The following is a 26,690-nucleotide window of genomic DNA, read 5'->3' on the forward strand; positions in this document are numbered from 1 at the left end:
ATAAGCTTGCTTTCTTGCATCATATGCCTCTACTAATGCTAATGCTAATATAAACAGGTGAGGAATTATTCAGGGAAGGGAATGCGAGAGGTTAATTAAACTTTGGCAGCGAGCTAGATGATTCTGTAATAATTGAGAGCAAAGTGGAGGAGAAATTGTTGAGGATAAACATATGAAAGGCACTTGGGGTGGATGGGAACGATCCAGTTATATTAAAGGAGGCAGCAAAGGTAGTAAACAAACCCTTCCCAGAAGTAATTACAGACCTGTTAGTTTAACTCGGTGGTTTTGAACTGGGGTGTTGCGGCACCTTAGGGTGCTGCACCAACATTCCACGGGTGCCATGTAATTTCGGTTTAACTTATTTAAACTTATGTGTTTATTTCATTATAAAAAGATGTACAGTATCTTTTTAATTTTGTTGTGAACTACAATTAATGTTTACTGACTACCTCCTTATAAAGAATAAAATTATTATTATTCATTATTTTTTTTTATGTAAACCCCAAACACAAGAGGTATTAGAACCTATAGTACTTAGTACTGTGCTTGGGTGGAGATTGAAAAGACGAAAGAAGATATTTCTTGACATTGGACTTGAACTTCTGTAGACTGTAATTTTCAGGAAATACGTATCAAGGAAGGTTGTATCAGAAAACGGCAGCTGAATGAATAAACGAGGAAGATGAAAAGTTGGTTCTGTGAGTTTGAAGTTGGACAGTAAATGGATGTGGGCTGGTGGCAGCACGTGTTCAGGCTGTTTTGAAAGAGAGACACCGGGAATTATAGAAGCCAATTCAGAAGAACAGTGCCAATTGAAGTATCTGTAGAATAGGCATGCAGCAGAAACAGTACGTCTATGAGAGAGCGAGTGGAGAGACTCTGTTAGAGATGGATCATTAATTAACCTAACTGCCCTCTTCTGAATGGAATCAAGAAGCCTGAGAGAGGTTTTGGGGACACCACCCCACATGTAGGAACAATATTCCATGGCAGGGCAGATTTGCAATTTATACAGAGTGAGAAGGCGCCTCCATAGGCAGGTGGGAAAGAGCAGCAGTGCGTAGCACACGCTTCTTGATTAGACCGGGGTTCGAGCCCGTCACCACCAAATACGGAGAATGCGGAAATGTCAGGGAATGACCACCGCATATTCCCGGAGTAATATGGCCTTAGTTGCTAATGCTCATAAGGCCATACAAATAAATAAAATATAAAGAATGAGCAGTTGTTTGGAAGAAAAGTAACACCGAGAGCGAAAGAGAAAACCAAGTTTTTTAGATGCAGAGGAAGCAATATTTGTAATGTGCTTGTGCCAAGAGAGAGATTAGAAGTAAGGGTAATCCCCAAAAGATATATATCATTTTGCCTAGAAATCGGAGTGCCACTAAAGATGAGCACAATCCTTTTTGAGAGATATAATACAAGACTGAGTTTTAGAAGGGTTGAAATCAACTAAGTTGTCTTTGCCCCACTGGAGCATTACCTGAAGATCGGCGTTTAAGGAATTGGTAGCAGATTTTCAAGAAATTGAAGCTGATTGAGCAGGACAAGGTTTCTCAAAATGGAAAGTGGAATGCAATGTGCTATCATCGGCAAAACTGTGGATAGGATTTCCAGTCAATGGAAGGAGGTCATTAATATACAAGAGGAAAAGAGTGGGGGAAAGAACTGAACCTTGGGGGACACCGGCATTAGTGGAGGAGTAAGAAGACAGAGAGCCATTTACCATCACCCTCAGTGAGCGATCAGAGAAAAAACTGGATAACCAATTACTAAAAACAGTTGGTAAACCATGAGACGGAAGCTTGTTTAGAAGACCTTTATGCCAAACACGATCGAAAGCCTTTGAGATGTCAAGAGCAACTACTTGTATTTCACTGAACCTTTCCATTGAATTAGTCCATAAATGGATACCATAAGCCAGATTATCACCAGTGGATCAACACTGACGGAATCCATACTGGTGATCGTTGATCAGATGGAAGGTTTCCAGGTGGTTAAAGAGTTGGCGGTTAATTGATTTCTCCATTACTTTAGAAAGAGTAGAAGTAATTGCAATGGGACGACAACTGGATGAGAGGGATTTGTCACCCTTTTGAGGAACTGGCTGGATATGAGAAAATTTTCAAGCAGAAGGAAAAACACCTTTGGAATAAGAAAGTGAAAAAAGCAGCAAAGAATAGGAGAAAGTTCAGGAGCACAGGTTTTGAGAACAAGTGGAATAATACCATCGGGACCTGGAGCTTTCTTAGCATCAAGATTTGCAAAATCCTTCTGACATCCTTTTGACGGAAGACCACAGGAGGCACTGAATGGAGCGTATTGGGAATGGTGGGAGGTGTTTTACCAAGATCATTAATAAATGAGTTGGAAGAAAGATGGGATGCTAGCAGGTCAGCTTTATCCTTGGCTGAAGTGACAACAGAACCATCTGGTTTGGATGGAGGTGGGAGCAGAGAGGGGAAAAATTTGCGGCGCCAATAGCTTTGGCAAGAGACTAGAATGCTCGGCTACCATTAGGGCAAGAAGCAAGTTTTCTACACTTAGCCTGTTCAAACTCTAGTTTGGACTGATTAATAACTGCTTTACAATTGTTGTGAGCTTTGGTGTAGGCAGAAAATCAAACTGGAGAATTAGAAACAAGTCAATTATGATATGCAACATTCTTCTCTTGAACAGCCTTAGTACATTTATTGGAAAACCAAGGTTTAGATAAAGGACGAGATTTTAAAGTGGAGCGTCGGATAAAGGATTCCATTCCTGCAAGAATAATTTCACTGACATGATCTGAGCAAACACTGACATCACAAGTTTTGAAACAGTAATCCGACCAAGGAAAAGAAGAAAAGAAGTCTTCCAGGTCATCCCATTTTCCATTCTTGTAATGCCAAACAACACGAGGTTGGGAATAGCCATGAGATAAAGGTTCCATTGGAGAAGAGACAATCACCAAGTTGTGATCTGTAGTGCCTAAAGGACATCTCATTTCGACCGTGAACTTAGAAGGGTTGTTTGTGAGAAAAAGATCAAGCATATTGGCTGTATGATTAGGATTGTCTGGTATTCTTGTAGGTAAATGAACAATCTGTGCAAGGTCATTAGTAATTGCAAAAGCCTCAGCATCTCGACCAGCCGGGTCAGTGTGACTAGAAAACGGAAGCCAGCTGGAGTTGTGAACATTAAAATCACCAAGGAAAATTTCCTCACTGTTAGGAAAGTTGGACTGGAGAAAGTCAAGTTACAAAGAGAGGAAGTCAAAGAGCTCCAAGTGATTAGTGGAACTGGCAGAACAGTAGAGACAACAGATGAATTTGCCACAATGAGGTAGAGAGATTTTAAGCCAGAGAAGATCAAAGAGAGGCGATTCCAAATTGCCAAGTCTCTGACAGGGAATATCAGAATGGACATATGCACAAGTACCACCTTTGAGGTGAAAGGAATCATACAGCGAATAATTTGGGCATCTGAGATGAGCAGTAGTTGAATCAACCGATAACTGAGATTCTGTCAGAAAAAGTACATGGGGTTTGGCAGACTGCAAATGGAAATGGACATCGTTGAGATTAGAATTCAGACCACGTATATTTGTGAAATGTATTAGGAAGTCCTTGGGAGGTTTAGATCTTTTCGCAGATAAGCTTGCTCTATTAGTTTGACAATTCATGGTGTATTCAATAGTAAGAAAAAGTGGATGGGACATGCTGCATGATGTAATGAAGTTTTTGGATATGGCGTACATATGGTAAGAATATACCCAGATCCTTGACATAACGTAGCCTCGACAATGCTCCCCGCATACATACTACTCGGATTCCCTCCAGTCACTATCTGGCAGAGTAGAAGTAGCAAGATTATACACTAGCTGATCCGGAAGCCTCCTAGAGAGTTACCAAAAGGTTTGGTCCGGTGTACTAACTAGGGGCCAGCCTGCGAACACTGGTTTAGAGCTGTACCCTCGAAATGTAAGGAATATTAGATCTCACCACGATGTTCATCATAATCTCAAAAGTCATCAATCATACTGCATGATGGAAGAGATATGGAAGGGTTGATTGGAACTTAGCTCTGGAGACTAAACATGGGTTCCACCAGTTGATGAGAGTCATCTGCCACCTAGTATTGCCTGGTAACATAGAGGGGCGGCATTCCTCCATGTGGTGTGGGTGCCACACCTCGACCCCTGCTTACGTTGGTTCACACCTGGGTGATCACCCACCATGTGCTTGTGCATGGAGGTTATACCCAGGATTACTAAATAGTCCCACCATCGTGAAGGTGCAAGCAGAGGATTTGGCTGTCACAGACCATCCGGACTTCGCCAAAATTGGGTCCACTTGACTTGAGTGTCACCCGAATATCAGTTCCATCAGCGTTTTAGACTCCCAGGTAGCAAGTACAGCTTGTCTGGCATATCTGAAAGAATGTCTGTGACAACCTCAAGGACTATTATATACTGTATATATGTAATTTATATTATGAAATGTAATTTTTATAATTATATTATTATAATAACTATCATATAACATATATATATATATATATATATATCGGATCTAACAGGTAGAAAATTGAGTAGGGGTGCCCGAAAACAAAATAAATTACTTAGGGGTGCCGTTATTAAAAAAAAGGTTGAAAACCACTGGTTAACTTCTGTTCCAGGAAAATTAATGGAGGAACTGGCTAAAGAAGCATTCATCTAGACAAGACTTCAGTTATAACTCGCACACAGCATGGGTTTATTAAGGGGAAGTCTTGTCTGACCAATTTGATTGGATACTATGATGTGGTCACAAACGAACTAATGCAAAAAATAATTTTGATATCATATATTTGGATCTTAGAAAGGCTTTTGATACTGCTGCACAAATTGGAGCAGTGTGGCACTGGAGGCAAATTGCCGCTATGGATAAAGGGATAGTTGAGTGGTAGAAGACAAGAGAGTGGTACTTTTCACTAATAATACTCCACTAATAATATTAGTCCATGAAGAGCAGTGTCAATGGACAGTGCTGTCAATGGACCAATATTATTAGTGGAGTCCCCCAGGGTTCAGTGTTGGGTCTATTGTTTTCTGTATTTATTAATGATATTGATGATGGTATATCAGGCTTAATGTCTAAGTTTTCAGACGATACGAAGGTCGGCAGGGTTGTTAATGACATTAATGGCAGTACGGTCAGTTCTGCTATAATGCGGTACATGTGTTCCTAAAAATCTCTGGGTTATGGCATTTCACGCATTAAAAATAACAGGGCTTAGGGGCAAAGCACTCAAAAAATGTGCAGTGTGGTAAGTAAAACACTAAAAAAGGTTAGAAAGCCAATAAAATTTTCTAACACAGATTTAAACATTTTCAATAAAAAAAAATAAATAATACAGTAAATATAACACTGTAATATATACATACTAATTGATATTTCTTTTCAATGACCATTTTTTTTTATTGTAAAATTTAAAATAGTAAAAAAGATAAGCAATCAATAACAACGAACACAGCATGCACAAATTTCACAAGTGAGATACGGAGTAACAAGTTTATAAAACTTAAAAAATAGGAATGAAGAGAAGATTCTGAAAATTTATTAATGTCTTTTATTAGACTGAAGATTTCCTGCAAGGGTAACAGGTTTCAATATAATAACGTAAAATCCCACTGAATTCCAGCTATCGGTATTATTGCAAATGTAAAAAGATTGAGTTTACTATAAGTTTTATAATTAGATTGCACTAACAGAAAAGCCCAATAAACTGGAACTGCAAATTAGTTTTACTGTTTCACAAAATTTCCGTTTGAACAAAAAAATGTAAGTTCCTGAAAATGTGTTGGTCTACAATATCACCTGTTATCTTGTGAATACAGCAAATAACAAGTGTGTCTCCGACCAATACAACTACAGTAAACGGGAAATATAGCTCTCACACACACATTTGACATTTTTTAATCTTTGTAAACTTGTATGAATTGCTGCGCAGGTCACTACTTTCAGCTTGGTGCTGGGTTTTGCGTTCATCTGGTGTTACTTGCAGACGAAATCACGTATAAGCTAACACTAAAATCGCGTTATACTCGCATTATTCCTTAATATATCAGTCGCGTTGGAGCAAATTCACATTGCAAAAATGCACATTATAGCAGAACTAACTGTATACTGCTGCAACAGGATCTAGAAAAGTTGAGCAGATGGGCAGAGATGTGGCAACTGAAGTTTAACATTGACAAATGTAAAGTACTGGATATGGGATTTTTGGTTTTTTTTTTTTTTTTAGGAGCATTAGCAACTAAGGCCATATTGCTCCGGGGATATGCGGTGGTCATTCCCTGACCTTTCCGCATCCTTCGTATTTGGTGGTGACGGGCTCGAACCACGGTCTAATCAAGAAGCGTGTGCTACGCACTGCTACTCCTTCCCACCTGGCTACGGAGGCGCCACTGGATATGGGAAGCAGTAACCCCAGAGTAACATATCAACTGTGTGGTACTACACTGACAGTGGTAGAGAATGAGGACCTGGGTGTAACTGTGCAGTTAGATATGATGTTTATTGAGCAGTGCAGATAGTCTGCAAGAGTAGCTCATGGTGTCTTCTCAATGATATACAGGAATTTTTCTAGCAGGGATAAGGAGGTGATTATCCCCTTGTTTAAGGCAATGGTCAGGCCACACCTTGAGTACTGTATACAGGTCTGGAGGCCTCATTTTAAGAAGGATGTAGAGCTGCTGGAACAAGTACAGAGAAGGGCAATGAGATTGGTGAATGGAACAAAGGGTTGCTCTTAGGAAGAAAGGCTTAATTTTTGCAAAATACAGTGTCTGGAGACTAGGCACCTGCAAGGTGATCTGATTGAGGTGTATAAAGCCTTGAATGGCTTGAGCATGCTGAATGCTAATGGGATTATGCCTCTTGCTCAGAATAATTTCCTGAGGGGGCATAAATTCAAATTGAGGAAAGACAGTTGTAGAATAGATGTGTGAAAGTTTGCCTTTAGGCAGCGGGTGGTTGATTGCTGGAACAAATTTCCATCTGTTATTGTAGAAGTTGATAGCTTAAATAGATTCAAGGCAGAACTACAAAAACATTTGGAACAAGTGGATGGGTGAAATGAGAAGGGTTTTTTTTTTTTTTTTTGGCTGATGCTGTATAAGCCTGCTTTCTTGCATCATATGCCTTTGCTAATGCTAAGTACAATGAAGGACAACAAGACTGGTGAGGGGGAACAATGGATTGCTCTTACCAAGAAAGGCTAAGTTCTGCAAATTGCAGCATCCGAATACTAGGCACCTGTGAGGTGATCTGCCTGAGGTATATAAGTCTTTGAATGGTTTGAGCAAGCTCTTTGCTAACGGGATTCTACTTTTGCTCGGATTATGTACTTGAGGGAGTATAAATTCAAATTGAGGAATAACAGTTGCAGAATAGATTTGTGGATATTTGCCTTTAATCAGAGAGTGGTTGATTGCTGGAACAGAATTCCATCTGTCATTGTGAAAGTTTATAGCTTAAATAAATACAAGGAAGCACTCGATAAACTTCCTTTTTTTGACTGATGCTGTAAAAGCTTGTTGTCTTGCATCATATTCTATTACTAATGCTATAACAGTGCACTCCCTATACCCAAATCCAGCATCACTTATGTCTAAGTGACACCGTGTTTCTGCTATCCCGACAATGTCTGCATTTGATGAGTACAGGCAACCCCCCATATAACACAGTACTTCTACAACACAGTTTCACTCTAACATGACTGATAAATTGCAGCAATCCTCGCAGAACATGGTACTTATATAACACGGTTTTTCTCTAACACAGTTAGAGAATTTCGATAAATCCAGCATAACAGAGTATTTTTGAGCTTTTGTGCATGAGAAACCTGCTATTGTGTGGATGTAATTTTTCAATGATTCCACTCTGTTTGAATCCCCACTGTTGACTCGCTAGTCAAAAAAAAATTATTGAAAAACCCCTGTATTTTATTTTGTTCGGAAATTCCAGTTTTATATTCTGTGCTATTGAACTTGTACTTGTTGAACTTGTGGAAAATTCAAGATTTCAAAGTTTTATTACTATTAGATAGCACACCAGGCAATCCAAAAAATTTAAGTCATCCAAACATTGAAATTATGTTTCTACCACCACGGTTGTACTGTGGTTAATACAACTTGTTTCATTCAGCTGTAAGATTAAGGCATTATATCCACCTTTAAAACTCATTTCATCAGAAAATCGTTACAATGGATTTTTAATAAAATTGATCCCGAATCTATTGAAGAAATGGAGTTATGGAAACATTTCTCAATTGTGGACTAAATCAGAATCATAGCTTTATTGCTGAAATAAGTAAAACCGTCAACATTAAATGAGGGTGGAAAAATGTATGACCAGAGTCAGTTCATTCAAGAAATATGGTCGAACTGGCAGAAACCGGAATCGGTGCAAAAGGAGAACTTGCTACATCGGTAGGAGGGAAAGGTTTTGGTTGATATGACTACTGAAGCGCTTGTGGGTAGCATAATTGATAGAATCGCCCTCCTCCCCAACACCGGCTGGAAAAAGACCAGAGTTTGAATCCTGTTGAAGAAGGGAGGAATTTTTATGGGTCTTTTTCATAATGTGCCTGAGTTAGTCAGGCTTGGACGAGGGTAGCAATATTCTTTTTCTCCCAGAAACTCGGGCTTTTTGTTGAGCAAAACAGAAAATCAACCTCAGGACACACGCAATTTATAGACAATATACACAGAGTAACATGACCTTAGTCGTGGATGCTCCTAAAAAAATAAAAAAGATATGATTATTGAAGATGATAAAAGAAGCCGGCATAGCGGATTTGGTGCAAATGGCATCGGAGGTAAAATCAAATCAATTCAGATGATGAAATCGCAGATGAAAATTCTAAACTTCCAAATTTTACACTAAAAAGCATGTGGGAAGGAAGGCATAAAGTTATCCAAGCAATCAGAATCTTATTTTTTGAATGCAGATTCTCGAATAAGTTCAAAATAAGCCCTGAAACAACTGAAGTTTAACATCGACAAATACAAAGTACTCCATATGGGTAGCAGTAACCCCAGATAAACGTACAGTGTGGTACTACACTTAAAGTGGTAGAAAATGAAAAAGACCTGGGAGTAATTGTGCAGTCATATTATGAAATTTTCAGAGCAGTGCAGACAGGCTGCCAGAGCAGGTCATGATATACAGGAATTTTGTTAGTAAGGAAAAGGAGGTGATTATCCCTTTGATAAGAAAATGGTCAGACCACGCAAATGGACTGAGAAGTGGCAACTGAAGTTTAACATTGACAAATGCAAAGTACCGCATATGGGTAACAATAACCGAAGAGAAATGTACCAACTGTGTGCTACTACACTCAGGGAAGTGGAAAGTGAAAAAGACCTGGTGGTAATTGTGCAGTGGAATATGAAGTTCACTGAGCAGTACAGATGAGCTGCTGGGGAAGGTCACGGAGTCTTTTCAATGATATATAGGAATTTTGCTAGCAGGAACAGGGAGGTGATTATCCCATTATACAAGACAATGGTCAGGCCACACCTAGAGTACTGTGTACAAGTCTGAAGGCCTCATTTTAGGAAGGATGTAGAATTGCTTGAGCAAGTACAGAGGACGGCAACAAGACTGGTGAGGGGAATGGGGTGGTCTTACCAAGAAAGGCTCAGGTTCTGCAAATTGCAGTGTGTGGAAACTAGGCACCCACAAAGCATTAGCATTAGTAGAGGCATACGATGCAAGAAAGCAAGCTTATGTGGCATCAGCCAAAAAAAAAAAAAACCCTCCCATATCACCCCTCCATTCATTCCAAATGCATGTCCAGCTCAGCCTTAAATTTATTTAGGCTATCAACTTCCACAACAAAAGATACAAATCTGTTCCACCAATCAACTATCGGCTGGCTAAAGGCAAATTTCCACACATCTATTCTACAACTCAATTTGAATCTATGCCCCCTCAGGTTCTTAATCTGGGCAAGAGGAAGAATCACAACAGCATTCAGCTTGCTCAAGCCATTCAAGGCCTTATAAACCTCAATGAGATCACCTCATAGGTGCCTACTCTCCAGGTGCTGCAATTTGCAGAACTTAACCCTTTCTTGGTAAGAGCGTCCCTTTGTTCCCCTCACCAATCTTATTGCCCTTCTTTGTACTCGTTCTAGCAACTCCACATCTTTCCTAAAATGAGGCCTCCAGACCTGTACACAGTACTCTAGGTGTGGCCTGCCCATTGCCTTGTATAATGGGATAATCACCTCCCTGTTCCTGCTAGCAAAATTCCTATATATATCATTGAAAAGACTCCATGACCTTCCCCAGCAGCCCATCTGCACTGCTCAGTGAACTTCATATTTGACTGCACAATTACCCCCAGGTCGTTTTCACATTCCACTTCCCTGAGTGTAGTAGCACACAGTTGGTACATTTCTCTTCGGTTATTGCTACCCATATGCAGTACTTTGCATTTGTCAATGTTAAACTTCAGTTGCCACTTCTCAGTCCATTTGCTCAACTTATCTAGATCCAGTTGGAGTAGCATACTGTCATTAACAACCCTGCCAAAGTGAGCTGATTGAGGTGTATAAAGCCTTGAATGGGTTGAGAAGGCTCAATTGTGATGAGATTCTTCATCTTTCTCAGATTATGAACCTGAGAAGGCATAAATTCAAATTGAGGAACGATAATTGTAGAATAGATGTGTGGAAAATTGTCTTTAGAGAGCGGATCATTGTTTGCTGGATCAAACTTCCATCAGTCGTTGTGGAAGTTGATAGCTTAAATAAATTCAAGGAGGAACTGTACAAATGTTTAGAGGGAATGGATGTGTGAAATTTTTTTTTTTTTGGGTGATGCTACATAAGCTTGCTTCCTTGCATCACATGCCTCTACTGTTACTATGATGTGGATATTTGTTTTTTTTTTGCTGATATTACTTTTGGATCCTTTAGCACAATTAATACTAATATTAATATAAATACACATTCAAATCTAAACATTTATGGAGCTATGGCTGTTTGAATTTTAAAAATGGCTATATGGTTTTCAATGGTAAAAAAATAAATCACATGTACCCCGTACACATAACACGAAAGATGTGTTGTGTTAACATCTTTGATGACACCTACTAAATTTTGGACAGCTAGAACTGAAATCATGAATGATGCAATTTATGCTCACGCCCGCTACTGACTCTACTTAATCAATGTTAGTGATTAAGACACACGCCCACTGTTTACTCCACTGAATCAACATTTGGAAGGGGTTTGGCCAATAGCCTAATTACCCATTTGATTGTAGCCATTTGTTGAATAGTATGATTGCAACAATACAAGTATATGTATGCTAGTAACAATACAAGTATTTGTATTGTTACTAGCATACTATCATGTTGGATCATGTTACTCTGTCATGCTTTGTCACGAATTACACATGCAGCACTAACACAATCTGCAAGAAATGAGAGTATCCATGCATAATACACTATCAAAACTATGACTTGGTCTCAGGATCTCAACAAGAACAAGCACGAGATGGTAATGTTGCACATTCCATTTCGCAATAAGGAAACAGAGATGAAATATGTCAAGATCTACAACGACAATAAAGAGCTCATACTAGATCATAAATTATATGAATCGGACTTGGGCATTTGCAAAACGATTGAAATATGTAAGACGATGTATCAAGACAACGGTGACCCTGACAAAACATGCAAATGACCTGCATAGCCTTGTAACACAACTGCGGGAAAAAGCCCCCATTCGAAACTTTTACAATCATCCAAACAGTGGGATGAATGAGGATCTAAAGCTCACCATGCTCAACTGACTCAGCGCAATTGTAAAGAAATGCAAAAACTTGATGACCAACGAGGACTTCTGCAATGTAATGAAAATGGCCAATGACAAGCAAAAGATTCTACTCATGCATGTAATTTGGAGTCATTAGCATTAGCATTAGCATTAGTAGAGGAATTTGATGCAAGAAAGCAAGCTTATGCAGCATCAGCCAAAAAAAAAAAAAAAAACCACTTCCACTTCACCCCTCTGTTCGATCAAAATACCTGTCCAGCTGAGCCTTAAACTTATTTAGGCTATCAACCTCCACCACAAGGGATGGAATTCTGTTCCACCAACCAACCACCCGCTGGCTAAAAGCAAATTTCCGCACGTCTATCCTACATCTGTCTTTCCTCAATTTGAATTTATGCCCTCTCAGGTAGGCGCCTCCGTAGCCAGGTGGGAAGAGCAGCAGTGCGTAGCACACGCTTCTTGATTAGACCGGGGTTCGAGCCCGTCACCACCAAATACGGAGGATGCGGAAAGGTCATTCAGGGAATGACCACCGCATATCCCGGAGCAATATGGCCTTAGTTGCTAATGCTCCTAAAAACCAAATAACAACAACAACAACAGCCCTCTCAGGTGATTTTTCTGAGCTAGAGGAAGAATCCCATCAGCATTGAGCATGCTTAAACCATTCAAGGCTTTATACACCTCTATCAGATCACCTCGCTGGTGCCTAGTCTCCAGACACTGTAATTTGCAAAACTTAAGCCTTTCTTCGTAAGAGCACCCCTGTGTACCATTCACTAATCTTGTTGCCCTTCTCTGTACTCGTTCCAGCAGCTCTACATCCTTCTTGAAATGAGGCCTCCAGACCTGTATACAGTACTCTAGGTGTGGCCTGACCATTGCCTTATACAATGGAATAATCACCTCCTTATCCCTGCTGGAAAAATTCCTGTATATCATTGACAATACTCCATGAGCTACCCTTGCAGCCCGTCTGCACTGCTCAGAGAACTTCATATCTGCCTGCACAACCACCCTCAAGTCCCTTTCGTTCTCTACCACTGTCAGTGTAGTACCACAGAGTTGATACGTTGCTCTGGGGTTGCTGGTTCCCATGTGTAGTACTTTACATTTGTCAATGTTAAACTTCATTTGCCACCTCTCAGCCCATCTGCTCAACCTTTCCAGATCCTGTTGCAGCAGCATAGTGTCAGTAGTGTCCTTGACAACCCTGCCAACCTTTGTATCATCTGCAAACTTGGACATTAAGCTTGATATACCATCATCAATATCATTTATAAATACAGAAAACAATAATGGACCCAACACTGAGCCCTGAGGGACTCCACTAATAACATTAGTCCACGATGAGCAGTGTCCATTGATTACCACTCTCTGTCTTCTCCCCCTCAACCACCCCTTTATCCATAGCAGCAATTTGCCTCCAATGTCACACTGCTCCAATTTGTGTAGCAGTCTTCCATGTGCAACAGTATCAAAAAGCCTTTCTAAGATCCAAGTATATAATATCAAAGTTATTCCCTGCATCCAGTTCTTTTGTGACTACATCATAGTATCCAATCAAGTTGGTCAGGCAAGACTTCCCCTTAACAAAACCACGTTGTGTCTGAGCTATAACTGAAGTCTTGTCTAAATGATCCTGCAGTGCTTCTTTAACCAGTGCCTCCAATTAATTTTCCTGGAAAAGAAGTTAAGCTCACAGGTCTATAATTACTTGTGTCAGCCTTTGATCCTCCTTTGTAAATTGGGGTCACATTTGCATATTTCCAGTCTATGGATACCTCCCCTGAGTCCAAGGAAGCTCCCATAATTATGGCTAAGGGTTTGCTTATTTCCTTTGCTGCCTCCTTTAATATAACTGGATAGATCCCATCCACCCAGGGTGCCTTTCTTGTGTTTATCGTCAACAGTTTCTCCTCAACTTTACTCTCAGTTATTTCAAGATTCTGTAGCTTACTGCTAGAGTTGAATACACCTCTGGCATTCCCCTTGCTGAATAACTCCTCATGTGTGAATGTCAATGCAAAATATTCATTTAGTTTGTTAGCTACCTGAGCAGGATCATCAACAGTTGACCCATCAATATCAAGTGGACCAATCTGATTCATCCCCTTCCTTCTAGAGTTTACATAAGTAAAGAACTCTTTGCTGTTTTTCTTTGCATCCCTTGCCAAGGATTTCTCGTAATCTGCCTTCGCCTGCCTAACCTCCTTTGTAACTTGGTTGCATATCAACTTGTATCTATCATAGGCTTTCTGTGTCATGTGTTAATTTGTAAGTATCCCATGCATTTTTCTTCTCTGCCATATGTCTCATTAGTTCATCTGACATCCATTTTGGCCTAAACCTTGAACAATATTTCTTAGTTGGTATGTAAAGTCTAGTAGCTTCCAAGATAAGTTCTTTGAATGCTTCCCATTTTGAATTTGCTGTTGGTAACATCATCAGTTGGTCCCACTGTATAGAATTTAAATACTGTCTCAGTCCATCGTAGTTGCCTTTACGGAAGCAATAACCCTTCCCTTTACCCCTAATGGTAGTTACCTCTTTGAGTAAATCCCACTTCAGCACACTGTGATCACTGCCACCTAGTGGTTCATTTATCTGTAGATTCTTAATGCATGAAGAATCACTGCTGATAATCAAATCAAGAGTATTACTCCCTCTAGTTGCCTCCCGAACATGCTGATGTAGAAAACAATCAACCAATAAATCCACAAAAGCCCTGCTAGTGTGTGAGTAACCAGCCCCCAAATTCTAGTCAATATCTGGGAAATTAAAATCTCCCATTATAAGACTCTCTGATTTACTGGCCCACTCTATTTCCCTGTACGGTTCCTTATTATACTCATCAGAGTCATTAGGCCTATAGCACACTCCTACCCTCAATTTTAATCTCCCAATGCTTATGTCACACCAAACTGACTCAACACTGCACTGTCCAGCGATGTTGACTGGCTTCACTTCCTTGGTTTTTATGTGTTCCTTAACTAATAGCACAACCCCTCCCCCCTTCCTATCCTTTCTGTAGACGTTGTACTCCCCAAATTGCAGTTCTGCATCCCTTATATCTGTGTGACACCACATCTCTGATATCCCAACAATATCTGCCTTTGATGTTTTGAGCAATACCTCAAATTCATCAAATTTATTTACTAAACTCCTAGCATTGGTGTACACGCAAGTATACCTGCACCTGTTTCTATTCTTAGCTACCCTAACACAACCCATGTGTTTACTTGTACTGCAATGACTCCCAGCAGTCTCTGAAATATCCTGCATCTTGTTTTTCAGGCTTCTGCTCATTTCAATAGAAGCAGTGCAAGAATCTCTTTCACCTCTGCCAGTGGCTACTGTCAATCTATTGGTCTTTGTCTCCCCCCAAGCTAGCAGTTTTCCGACCCACCTAACACTGCCTCGATAGCATCAGCAAATATTCTTGCACCCTTTCTATTTAAGTGTATCCCATCCCTGTAGAAGCAATCTCTCCTGTTAACAAGTACAGTCCAGGCTGAAAAAAATTCTACCCCTTGAGCCTTGCACAATCTTTCCAGGGCCGAATTGATCGACAAGGCTCTCATCATATACTCCCTCCTATCGTGTCTGGGCAGAATTGCAGACACTTTCAAATTCAACCCTAATTCTCAGCTTTTGTTCAACAGTGACCTGTACTTGTTAAGTAATTCTGCCGGTCTCCTACTCTTAATATTATTAGTGCCAACGTGTACAACTATATCACCTTTTGTGCCCTTAAAAGGTGGTATTCGCTCTACAACGTCATCAACCTTTGCCCCTGGCAGACATACCCTGGTCCTGTTCCACCTATCTTATTTACAAAGCATGTTCCCCGTTTCCCTAACAATAGAGTCACCAACAACTACTAGTTCCTTCGGGACCAGCGCATTCTGCCTTGGGGGTTGTCTCTGTGTCACGCGATGCCTAAGTGCAAGCTCTGCCGTTGATGTGGGCAGCTGAGAGCTTGATGGGCCCCTCAATTTAGTTTCTTCGAGGGCATCCACCCTGTCCTTCAAGCTCTCATATAGGCTCACAAGAACGCCGAGTTGTTGCCTGATATCGATACACTCCTTGCATCGCGCACACACAAAGACATCCCCCTTGGCATTATCATGTCCCGTACCCGATTGCTCTGCAAACATCAAGCAAACAGTGCATTTTATAAGGCTGTGAGTCAGAGGACAACTACCCCCCTCAGTTGTGCTCTGAGCCACAGCACTTCCATTAGCTTGAGCCTTTTGCTTTGCTGCTCTGGTCTGAGTCATGATTCTATTAATTTATTAATTAATTATAATTAATTATGTTATGTTATTAATTATGTTAAATATAATTAATTATATTACATTTGTAATCTAAGTCGTTATATGTATTTATTTAAACGTACAATTTAACTGCTAACGAAGTTCAACCAACGCTCGTATCACAAAGTACTATCGTATCACAAAGGTGGGAAAATTACGAACGGTAGCGGAGTTGAAACACGTGGAAACCCTTACCGATATTTTTATGCAATTACAAGGCCGAGTAAAGAATAAATACACCAAATTAATCAGAAAATCACAAAATAATGTTATACTACTAAATTTAAATCAAAAGTTTTAGAAAAACAATAATTTCAAATCAATAAATAAGAAAAATCCACTTAGCGGCTTTGAATACGACCGTCTCTAGTAGCCTCATCAGTATCCCAATCAAGACCTGATTCAAATATTCTTGACCGGCCCAGCTGGTTGTGGAAAGCTTTTATGATTCGTCTCCTGATGAAAATATACAGCCACTTCAGTAATAGAGTTATGTGCGGAAATTTGCCTTTAGTCAGTGGGTGGTTAATTGCTGGAACAAACTTCCATCTGTCGTTGTGGAAGTTGATAGGCTAAATAAATTTAAGGAGGAACTGGACAGGCATTTGGAGGGAATGGTGTGATTTTTTTTTTTTTTTTTTTTGGCTGATGCTGCATGAGCTCATACACACTTGCTTTCTTGCATCACATGCCACTACTACTACTACTACTACTACTACTACTACTAGAGATGGGTACTGTAATGCCTATGTTAATGCACTTCAACTGGTAAGGCTGAAGCACATGAAATGTAATGACCTTGGATGTGCTGAGATCTGGTTTATGCCAGCTCTGAGCACATCCAAGATCACTGCCCACAAGATATCCATTTCTCTGGTTACCAAAAGGTTTCTGCCACAGTTGGCAATGGTTAGCAAAGTTACCTAAGTGGTATGCCCCGAATCATAAACCTTTTTTTTTCCACAACCAGAGCTGGTTTATGCCAGCTCTGAGCTCATCAAAGATTGCCTCCAATAATCCTTTGTGCGATTTCCTCTCCTGACTCCGTTTTTCTTTGTTATAAAACAGAAATAACATCAAATGACGTCATTTCTGCATTGCAAAATCGTGATAGATTGATTTTACTAACCGTCCAAAATTTAGTAGGTGCTGCCAAAGATGTTTACACATCAAAAATAATAAAACAATAAAATTATAAATAAGATTAGGCAGATACATACATAGTAAAATGTTTATTCATAATAGGTACATGTTTGCTTATTTTTATTTATTTTTTACAAACCTGAATAAACCCTGAAAGTACAATTCATATATTAAGAAACACTATATATATATAGTGTTTCTTTATATCTATCCTCTTGCCTTAATTTTTCATATCTCACGAACTTATATATCTATCCTCTTGCCTTAATTTTTCATATCTCACGAACTATTAGAGTAATTCGAGGGGGAGTGAGGTACTATTGCTTTAACTACTCTGCTTTCCGTTCGCCTTTAGTTAGCTAAATTAACTATTTTTCTGCAAATCGTCCAGCAAATATTAATAATTTCTCAGTTGTGCTTATAATGTTGCAGCTATCGGTCGGGCTAAATATCATCCAGCCTGTATTCTTACAAATTTTGGTTAGACTTTCCCCCATATTGGACGGCTAGATTTATACTGATTTATAGCTTCACTATAATTTTAAATTATCCATTATTATGGATATTGGATTTGGTATACAGGCAGATGATAACAGAAACCGATGGCTCAGTCTAACAAGGGTATCTATTTTGTAGGGGTTTAGCCCTCGACAAAGTCTCTTGCAAAATGGGTTCCCATGTAAGGCCTATTATGTTAATTAACCTAATATTTTATATATTTTTCATGTAATTTTTCATGTATACTGGAGGTACGGTTGGTCATGGGTTACATCGATTTTCAAACTATGGAGGTACTTACATTACACTATAACTTATATAATTTGGACATACCTAACGTCCGATGTAATGTTCTATCGTTTGATGGCATTAATCGGTTAGTTCTATATGTAACACTTAATAATTTTTTATATATTTGTAGCACTTAATAATTTTATATATATTTTTTTACAATTTAACTCTGGAATATTTGGATGCTATATATATATATATATATATATATATATATGAAAGAAACAAATGAGTCTAATACATAAACAAAAAAAAAAAATATATATATATATATATATTTTTTTTTTTTTTTTTTTTTTTTTCTTTGCTGTGCTGGCCTTATTTATCAAGAATTAAATTAAACATCAACAACACACATTTATTTATTTTCTTCTAGAATTAATTGATTCTACCTATTTTTACCACTTGAGGTTGTTATAGTCTTCTTCCTAGTTTAGGCTTTAATAAGTAATAAGTAATTCACATTTCATGCTGGTTGTCAACAGAAAATAATATAGAGCAAGTACAAGAAGCCAGGGATGTTCATCGTCAGCAGGGAGTTATAGCTTTCGGTTGAATAGGACAGTTGAGTAAATCACATTGCAGTCAGTGATATGAGATGGTTTTTGCAGTAGTGCTATTATGAATATCAATGGACACAAAAAAAAAGTTGCAGAAGGTACTGTGGAGATTAGAAGTTACTTGTCACCCACTTTAGGAACTAGCTGGATATAAGAAAATTTCCAAGCAGAAGGAAAAAACACCAGTGGAATAAGAAAGCATAACAAGGCAACAAACAAAGAAGAGGAATAAGGCTCAGGAGCACATATTCTGAGAACAAATGGAGAAATACCACCAGGACCTGGATTTTCTTGGCATCAAGGATGTCCAAAATTCTGACATTCTTCATTTTTTTGATGGAAGGTCACAGGAGGCATTGAGTGGAGTGGTGGGACATGGTTTACCAAGATCATCAATACAAGAGTTAGAAGAAAAGTAGGATGCTAGCAAGTCAGCTTTAATAGAATCATCAGGTGGAAATAGAATCATCAGGTTTTAACAGAGGTTGAAGTACAGATGGCCAAACATTGTAACCAATAGCTTGGCAAGAGACCAGAGTGCTTCACTGCTGCCATTTGGACAAGAAGTTTTCTACTTTCAGCCAGTTCAAAATCTAGTTTGAACAGATTAATAACTGCTTTACAATTGTTGTGAACTTAGGTGTAGGCAGAAAATGAACTGGAGATTTGGATGTAGGTCAGATGTGATATGTAACTTCTTATCTTGAACAGTCTTAGCCCATTTATTTGAAAACTAAGGTTAAGATAAAGGATGAAATTTTAAGGTGTGAATGTGGAATAAAGGATTCATCCCTACAAGAATAATTTAACTGACATGAGCTGCAGAAACATTTACATCACAAGACTTGAAACTCTAACCAAAGAAAATAAGAATAGAAATCTCACATATCATCCCATTTTGCATTCTTGTAATGCCAAACAAAAGGGCTGGGAATGGCCATGAGAGAAATGCTCCAGCGGAGAAGAGATGCTCACCAAGTTCTGATCTGAGGTGTCTAGAGGACCACTCACCTCAACTATATACTTGGAAAGGTTGTTCACGAGTAAAAGATCAAGAGTGTTGGCTAATTAGTTAGAACTGGCTGGTACTGTGGCAGGTAAATAAACAATGTGTCATGTTGTTAGCAATTGCAAAAGCTTCAGCATCTCAACCAGCTGGGTCTGTGTGACTAGAAAACTGGTCAGCTGCAGTTGTGAACTTTAATTTGACAAGGAAAATTACCTCACTGTTAGGAACATTGGACTGGAGAGAATGAACTTCAAAGAAAGGAAGTCAAAGAGTTCCAAGTGATTTGTGGAATTTGTAAATCGACAGAGGCAACAGATGAATTCAATAGACTGGGGAGGACTGATTAACCAAAGAAGATCAAAAAGAGGAGAGTCCAAGTTCTGACTTGGACTCTCCTCCAAGTCCAGGGTATATCAGAGCAGATATATGCACAAGTACCACATTTGAAGCAAAAGGAATTCTACAGCAAATAATTAGGATAACTCAGATGAAAAGAGGTTGAATCAACCTATAATTGGGGATCATCACAAAGAGTAAGTGGGGCTTGGTAGACTAAGTGGAAATAGGAAATTTATGGAAAATGAATCAAAAAAGCAGAAGTGGTTAGCTAGAGTTAGTGACATTGAGTATTGACTCAACACCACTGAACACCTATGGAATGAACTGAGCACTGGATTCAGTTGCAGCCAAACTGGATCCGGCAACTAGACACAAATGGAGATAAACTCTGGCTAGCACCTACTGAAGTTAGTAGAAGTATGGCAGGAGAGGTGAGGCTGTTATACATGCCAAGATTGACACTGCTTTGTAAACCTACACAAACACACTTTGTATTACATTTTTAAATTAAAGCCCTTTTTGAAACCAACTGACTGTTCATGTGTATGCATACATGTGTGTGTGTATTCAAATACTTTTGGTCACATAGCGTATATATACAACATATATAAATTAAGGCATAAATTGGAATTTATACAGTGTACACACACAGATCTCTCTCTCTCTCTCTCTCTCTCTCTCTCTCTCCTCTCTCTCTCTCTCTCTCTCTCTCTCTTCTCTCTCTCTCTCTCTCTCTCTCTCTCATTTAATAGACAAAATGGTTAACTAATTCAGAGTTTCCTTTTAAGTTTTCTTTAGTAAAACAAGAGTTCTCTCCCTGATAAAATTTTCCTTATTTCTTTACTATAGTTGTTTTATAGATTCTCCATATTATAAGAGAATATGAAAAAAAGTAGAATACTAATGAAATAAATTTACTCACTTTTATTTGGACCAAAATACTATATTTAAGAATTAACCACAATTTAATATATAACCACTTACATACAACTGTAATCCCAGAGTGTTATAACTCCTGCATAATCACCAATGCAAAGATAAGGTCTAGAAAAAAAAAAGTTTAGCTGTAATCCAAAAATTATATATAAAGCGCTTTATTTATAAAGTTTGATCCATAAATTAAAATACATTTAAATTTATTATATATTTAAATTATTATTCTTTAAGAATAATCACATAGATTTTAAAACATGCACATGGAGGAATGCTGCCCTTCTGTGTTATCAGGCAGTACTAGGTGGTAGATGAATCTCAACAACAAGTGCAATACCACCACTTTGCTTATTGGAGTCTTGAAGTGGTGGAACCCATGTTTAGTCTCTAGAGCTAAGTTCCGGTCAACCCTATCATCATGCAGTATGACTGATGACTTTTGAGGTCATCACAGATATTTTCTCAGATATGCCAGACAAACTGTACTTGCTACCTGGGAGTCTAAAACACTGATGGACCTGATATTCGGGTGACAATGAAGTCAAGTAGACCCAATTTCGGCAAAGTGCGGTCGGTCGGTAACAGCCAAATCCTCTGCTTGCACCTTCATGATGGTGAGATTGTTAGGAATCCTGGGTATGTACCCCATGCACAAGCACACTGTGAGTGACCACCCAGGTGTCAACCAACATAAGCAGGGGTTGAGGTGTGGTGCCCCTCTGTGCTACTTGGCAATACTAGGTGGTAGATGACTCTCATCAACTGGTGAAATATCACCACTTTGCTTATTGGAGGCTTGAAGTGGTGGAACCCATGTTTAGCCTCTACAGCTAAGTTCCAGCCAACCCTTTCCCATCTCTTCCATCATGCAGTATGACGTCTTTTGAAGCTACGATGGACATCATGGCGAGATCCAATCTTCTTTACATTTTGAGGGTACAGCTCTAAAATGGTGTTCACAGACCGACCGCTAGTTAGTACAACGGACCGAACTTATTGGTAACTCTTTAGGAAGCTTCTGGATCAGCTAGTGTATAATTTTGCTACCTCTACTCTGCCAGATAGTGACTGGTAGGAGTCCAAGTAGTGTGTGGGGGGGGTGCATTATTGAGGCCATGTTATGTCTAGGATATGGGTATATTTTTACCATGTGTACGCTATATCCAAAAATTTCATTACATCTTACAGCATGTCCCTCGCACTTTTTCTAACTATTGAATACACCATGAATTGTCAAAATAATAGAGCAAGCTTATCTGCGAAAAGATCTAAACCTCCCCAAACACTTCCTAGTTCATTTCACAAATATACGTGCTCTCAATTCTAATTTCAACAATGTCCATTTCCACTTGCAGTCTGCCAAACCCCATGTACTTTTTCTGACAGAATCTCAGTTATCAATTGATTCAACTACTGCTCATCTCAGTTGTCCAAATTATTTGCTGTATGATTCCTTTCACCTCAAAGGTGGTACTTGTGCATATGTCCATTCCGATATTTCCTGTCAGTGATTTGGTAATTTGGAATTTCCTCTTTTCAATCTTCTCTAGCTTAAAATCTCTCTACCTCATTGTGGCAAATTCATCTGTTTTCTCTACCATTCTCCCAACTCCACTAATTACTTGGAGCTCTTTGACTTCCTCTCTTTGCAACTTGACTTTCTCCAGTCCAACTTTCCTAACAGTGAGGTAATTTTCCTTGGTGATTTTAATGTTCACAACTCCAGCTGGCTTCCGTTTTCTAGTTACACTGACCTAGCTGGTCGAGATGCTGAGGCTTTTGCAATTACTAATGACTTTGCACAGATTGTTCATTTACCTACAAGAATACCAGACAATCCGAACCATACAGCCAACACATTTGATCTTTTCTCACAAACAACCCTGTACACGATCAAAGTGAGTGGTCATTTAGGCACCTCAGATCCCAACTTGGTGATTGTCTCTTCTCCGATGGAGCCTTTATCTCATGGCTATTCCCAACCTCGTGTTGTTTGGCATTACAAGAATGCAAATTGGGATGACCTGCGAGATTTCTTTTCTTCTTTTCCTTGGTCGGATTATTGTTTTGAAATTTCTGATGTCAACGTTGGTTTTCCAATGAATCTAAACCTTGGTTTTCCAATGAATATGTTCAAGAAAAGAATGTTGCATATCGCAGTTAGCTTGTTTCCAATTCTTTAGTTTCATTTTCTGCCTATACCAAAGCTCGCAACAATTGTAAAGCAGTTATTAATCAGTCCAAACTAGATTTCGAACAGGCTAACAGTAGAAAATTGCTTCTTGTCCTAATGGTAGCCGAGCATTCTGGTCTCTTGCCAAAGCTATTGCCCATAACTTTTACCCATCTCTGCTCCAACCTCGTCAAAATCAGATGGTTATGTTGTCACTTCAGCCAAGGATGAAACTGATCTGCAAGCATCCCATTTTTCTTCCAACTCATGTATTAATTATCTTGTAATACACCTCCCACCATTCCAAACACGCTCCATTCAATGCCTCCTGTGGTCTTCCATCAAAAGGATGCCAGAAGGATTTTGACAAATCTTGATGCTAAGAAAGCTCTGGGTCCTGATGGTATTTCTCCACTTGTTCTCAAAACGTATGCTCCTGAATTTACTCCTGTTCTTTGCTGCCTTTTTTCACTTTCTTATTCCAAAGGTGTTTTTTCGTCTGCTTGGAAATTTGCTCATATCCAGCCAGTTCCTAAAAAGGGTGACAAATCCCTCCCATCCAATTATCGTCCCATTGCAATTACTTCTACTCTTGCTAAAGTAATGGAGAAATCAATTAACTGCCAACTCTTAAACTACATAGAAACCTTCCATCTGATCAACGATCATCAGTATGGATTCCATCAGTGTCAATCCAGTGGTGATATTCTGGCTCATGTTACCATTTATGGACAAATTCAATGAAAAAGTCTGGTGAAACACAAGCAGTTGCTCTTGATGTCTCAAAGGCTTTTGATCATGTTTGGCATAAAGGTCTTCTAAAAAGCTTCCATCTTATGGTTAGCCAACTGTTTTTTGTAATTGGTTATCCAGTTTTCTCTCTGATCACTCACTGAGGGTGATGGCAGATGGCTTTGTCTTCTAACTTCTCCACTGATGCTGGTTTCCCCCAAGGTTCAGTTCTTTCCCCCCATTCTTTTCCTCTTGTATATTAATGATCTTCTTCCATTGACTGGAAATTCTATCCATAGTTTTTCCGATGATAGCACATTGCATTCCACTTTGAGAAACCTTGCCCCACTCAATCAGCTTCAACTTCTCGAATATCCACTATCAATTCCATAAATGCCGATCTCCAGGTAATTTTCCAGTGGAGCAAAGACAGTTGATTTCAATCCTTCTAAACCTCAGTCTTGTCTTATACCTCGCAAAAAGGATTCTTCTGCTCCTATGCTTATCTTTGGTGATACTCCGATCTCTAGGCAAGATGATATATCTCTTTTGGGGATTACCCTTACTTCTAATCTCTCTCTTGGCACAAGCACATTACAAATATTGATTTTTCTCTTTTGTTATCTGTTCTCTTTTGTTACTTTTCTTCCAAACAGCTGTTCAATCTGTACAAATTGCAAATCCGCTCATCATGGAATTTTGTTCCCACATCTGGAACAGTGCCCCCAAAACCTCTCTCAGGCTTCTAGATTCCATTCAGAAGAGGGCAGTTAGGTTAATTAATGACTCCTCTCTAACAGAGTCTCTCCACTTGCTGTCTCATAGATGTACTGTTTCTGCTGCATGCCTTTTCTACAGATACTTCCGTGGGCACTGTTCTTCTGAATTGGCTTCTATAATTTCCTCTCTCTCTCTCTCTCTCTCTCTCTCACTTTCAAAACAGTCTGAACACATGCCGCCACTAGCCAACATCCATTTACTGTCCAACTTCAAACTCACAGAACCAACTTTTCATCTTCCTCGTTTATTCATTCAACTGCCGTTTTCTGGAACAACCTTCCTTCATACGTATTTCCTGAAAATTACAGTCTACAGAAGTTCAAGTTTGATGTCAACAAATATCTTCTTTCATCTTCTCAACCTTCAGCCCAAGCATGGTACTAAGTACTATAGGTTCTAATACCCCTCGCGTTTGGGGTTTTCATAAAAAAAAAAAAAAAAAATTGTAAATTATGATTTTGAAGTTGTGTGCACTAGTCTTTGATTTTGTCCATCAAAACGATTACCATATACTACATATGACACTGCTATCCACAAGTTTATCTAAGTTGCTAATATAATTTTAATATAAACAGTTTTAAACTGTTTATATTAAAATTATGTGTTCACCAAAAAGGCAAATCTACTGTTTATTTAAAACTCAAGGTACTGACAGCTTTTGTAACTGACAGCTGTTACAAAATTTAATATGTCAATTGGCAATTTATGGCAACCAGTGAATAATGTATTAAGTCTAAATGAGCAGCAAAGTGTGTTCGGAAGAAAAATTTCTAATTAAACAAAAGAAAAAATTTATGTAACTTCAACCCCTGGGTCACATTTGCTCCAATCAGCAGAGAAAAATAAGCCCAAGCCTTAAAACTTGAAAGTCAATTTCTGTTGCTAGAGTGAACAAAGTATCCAAAACTAAATGATCTACGATGGTGCCTTTTAAATATGTAGCAGATTCACATTTCTGTTGTGCTATTTATATATTAAAATTATTTAATATTTATATTTTAATATATTTATTTTAAAATGATATCAGCAATTCATCAACTCATGGATAGCAGTGTTATCTCAAAAGCCCAAGACTTGAAGGCTGCAAGTTGCCTCTAATCACTAGAAGAAATTAGAATTATCACTTGATCAAACTGACATCAACAAAGAAACTAAATGAAAAATGTGAACAACACTCAAATTATTTCAGTGCCTGCATTGGACCCTGCAGCCTTTACTAAATTATGTAAAGATAAAACTGATAAGAAACAGTGTAATTACAATGATAGAAATATATTCATTAAATTAGTAAGCTAATTTATAACATTTTATTAAACTTTCAAAACAGCGATTTAGTGACTAACTTTACACTTGATTGACTTTTTATTTTATACCCAAGTTAAAATCAAATTAAAAAATTTTCAATCTCTGCCTGACTTTCTCATAAATTACTCTCAATCTGAGAATAATTCAAGGAATTTGTTTACTATACTCCTAGCATTGGTGTACATGCAAGTATACTTCTTCCATGATGACTACCAGCAGTTCTTGAAAATCCCCAGCACCTTGCTTTCCAGGCTGCTGCTCATTCCAATATAACCAGTGCAAGAATCATTTTCACTTCTGCTGTGGCTACTGTAAATCTATTTGTCTGTGTATCCCCCAAGCTAGCAGTTTTCAGACCCACCTAACACTGCCCCGATAGCATCAGCAAATATTCTTGCATTTCTATTTAAGTATATCTCATCCCTTTAGAAGCAGTCTCTCCTGTTATCAAGCACAGACCATGCTGATAAAAATTGACAAGGCTCTCATCATATACTCCTCCTATTGTGTCTGGGCAGAATTGTAGAAACTTTCAAATTTTACCCTAACTCGCAACTTTATTCAACATTGACCTGTACTTGTTAAGTAAGTCTGCAGATCATCTACTGTTAATGTCATTAGTGACAACTTTTGTGCCATTAAAAGATGATATCTGCTCTACAACATCATTAACTTTTACCCCTGGCAGACATACCCTGGTCCTATTCCACCAATCCTTTTTGCATAATATATTTCTTGTTTCCCCTGAGAATAAAGTTGCTGACAACAACAACTAGCTCCTATGGGAT

At 38.7% G+C, this 26,690-nt stretch overlaps 1 protein-coding gene across 1 annotated transcript in view; it reads right to left on the reverse strand.

The window, feature by feature from the left end:
- LOC150085135 (cilia- and flagella-associated protein 251-like) overlaps positions 1-26,690 on the reverse strand; it is a 198,207-nt gene that overhangs the window by 143,615 nt on the left and 27,902 nt on the right. The gene's annotated exons all lie outside the window — the stretch shown is intronic.

This window comes from Mastigoproctus giganteus, chromosome 5, assembly GCF_048544385.1.
Source record: "Mastigoproctus giganteus isolate SK-2022 chromosome 5, ASM4854438v1, whole genome shotgun sequence".
NCBI classification, from domain to species: domain Eukaryota; kingdom Metazoa; phylum Arthropoda; class Arachnida; order Uropygi; family Thelyphonidae; genus Mastigoproctus; species Mastigoproctus giganteus.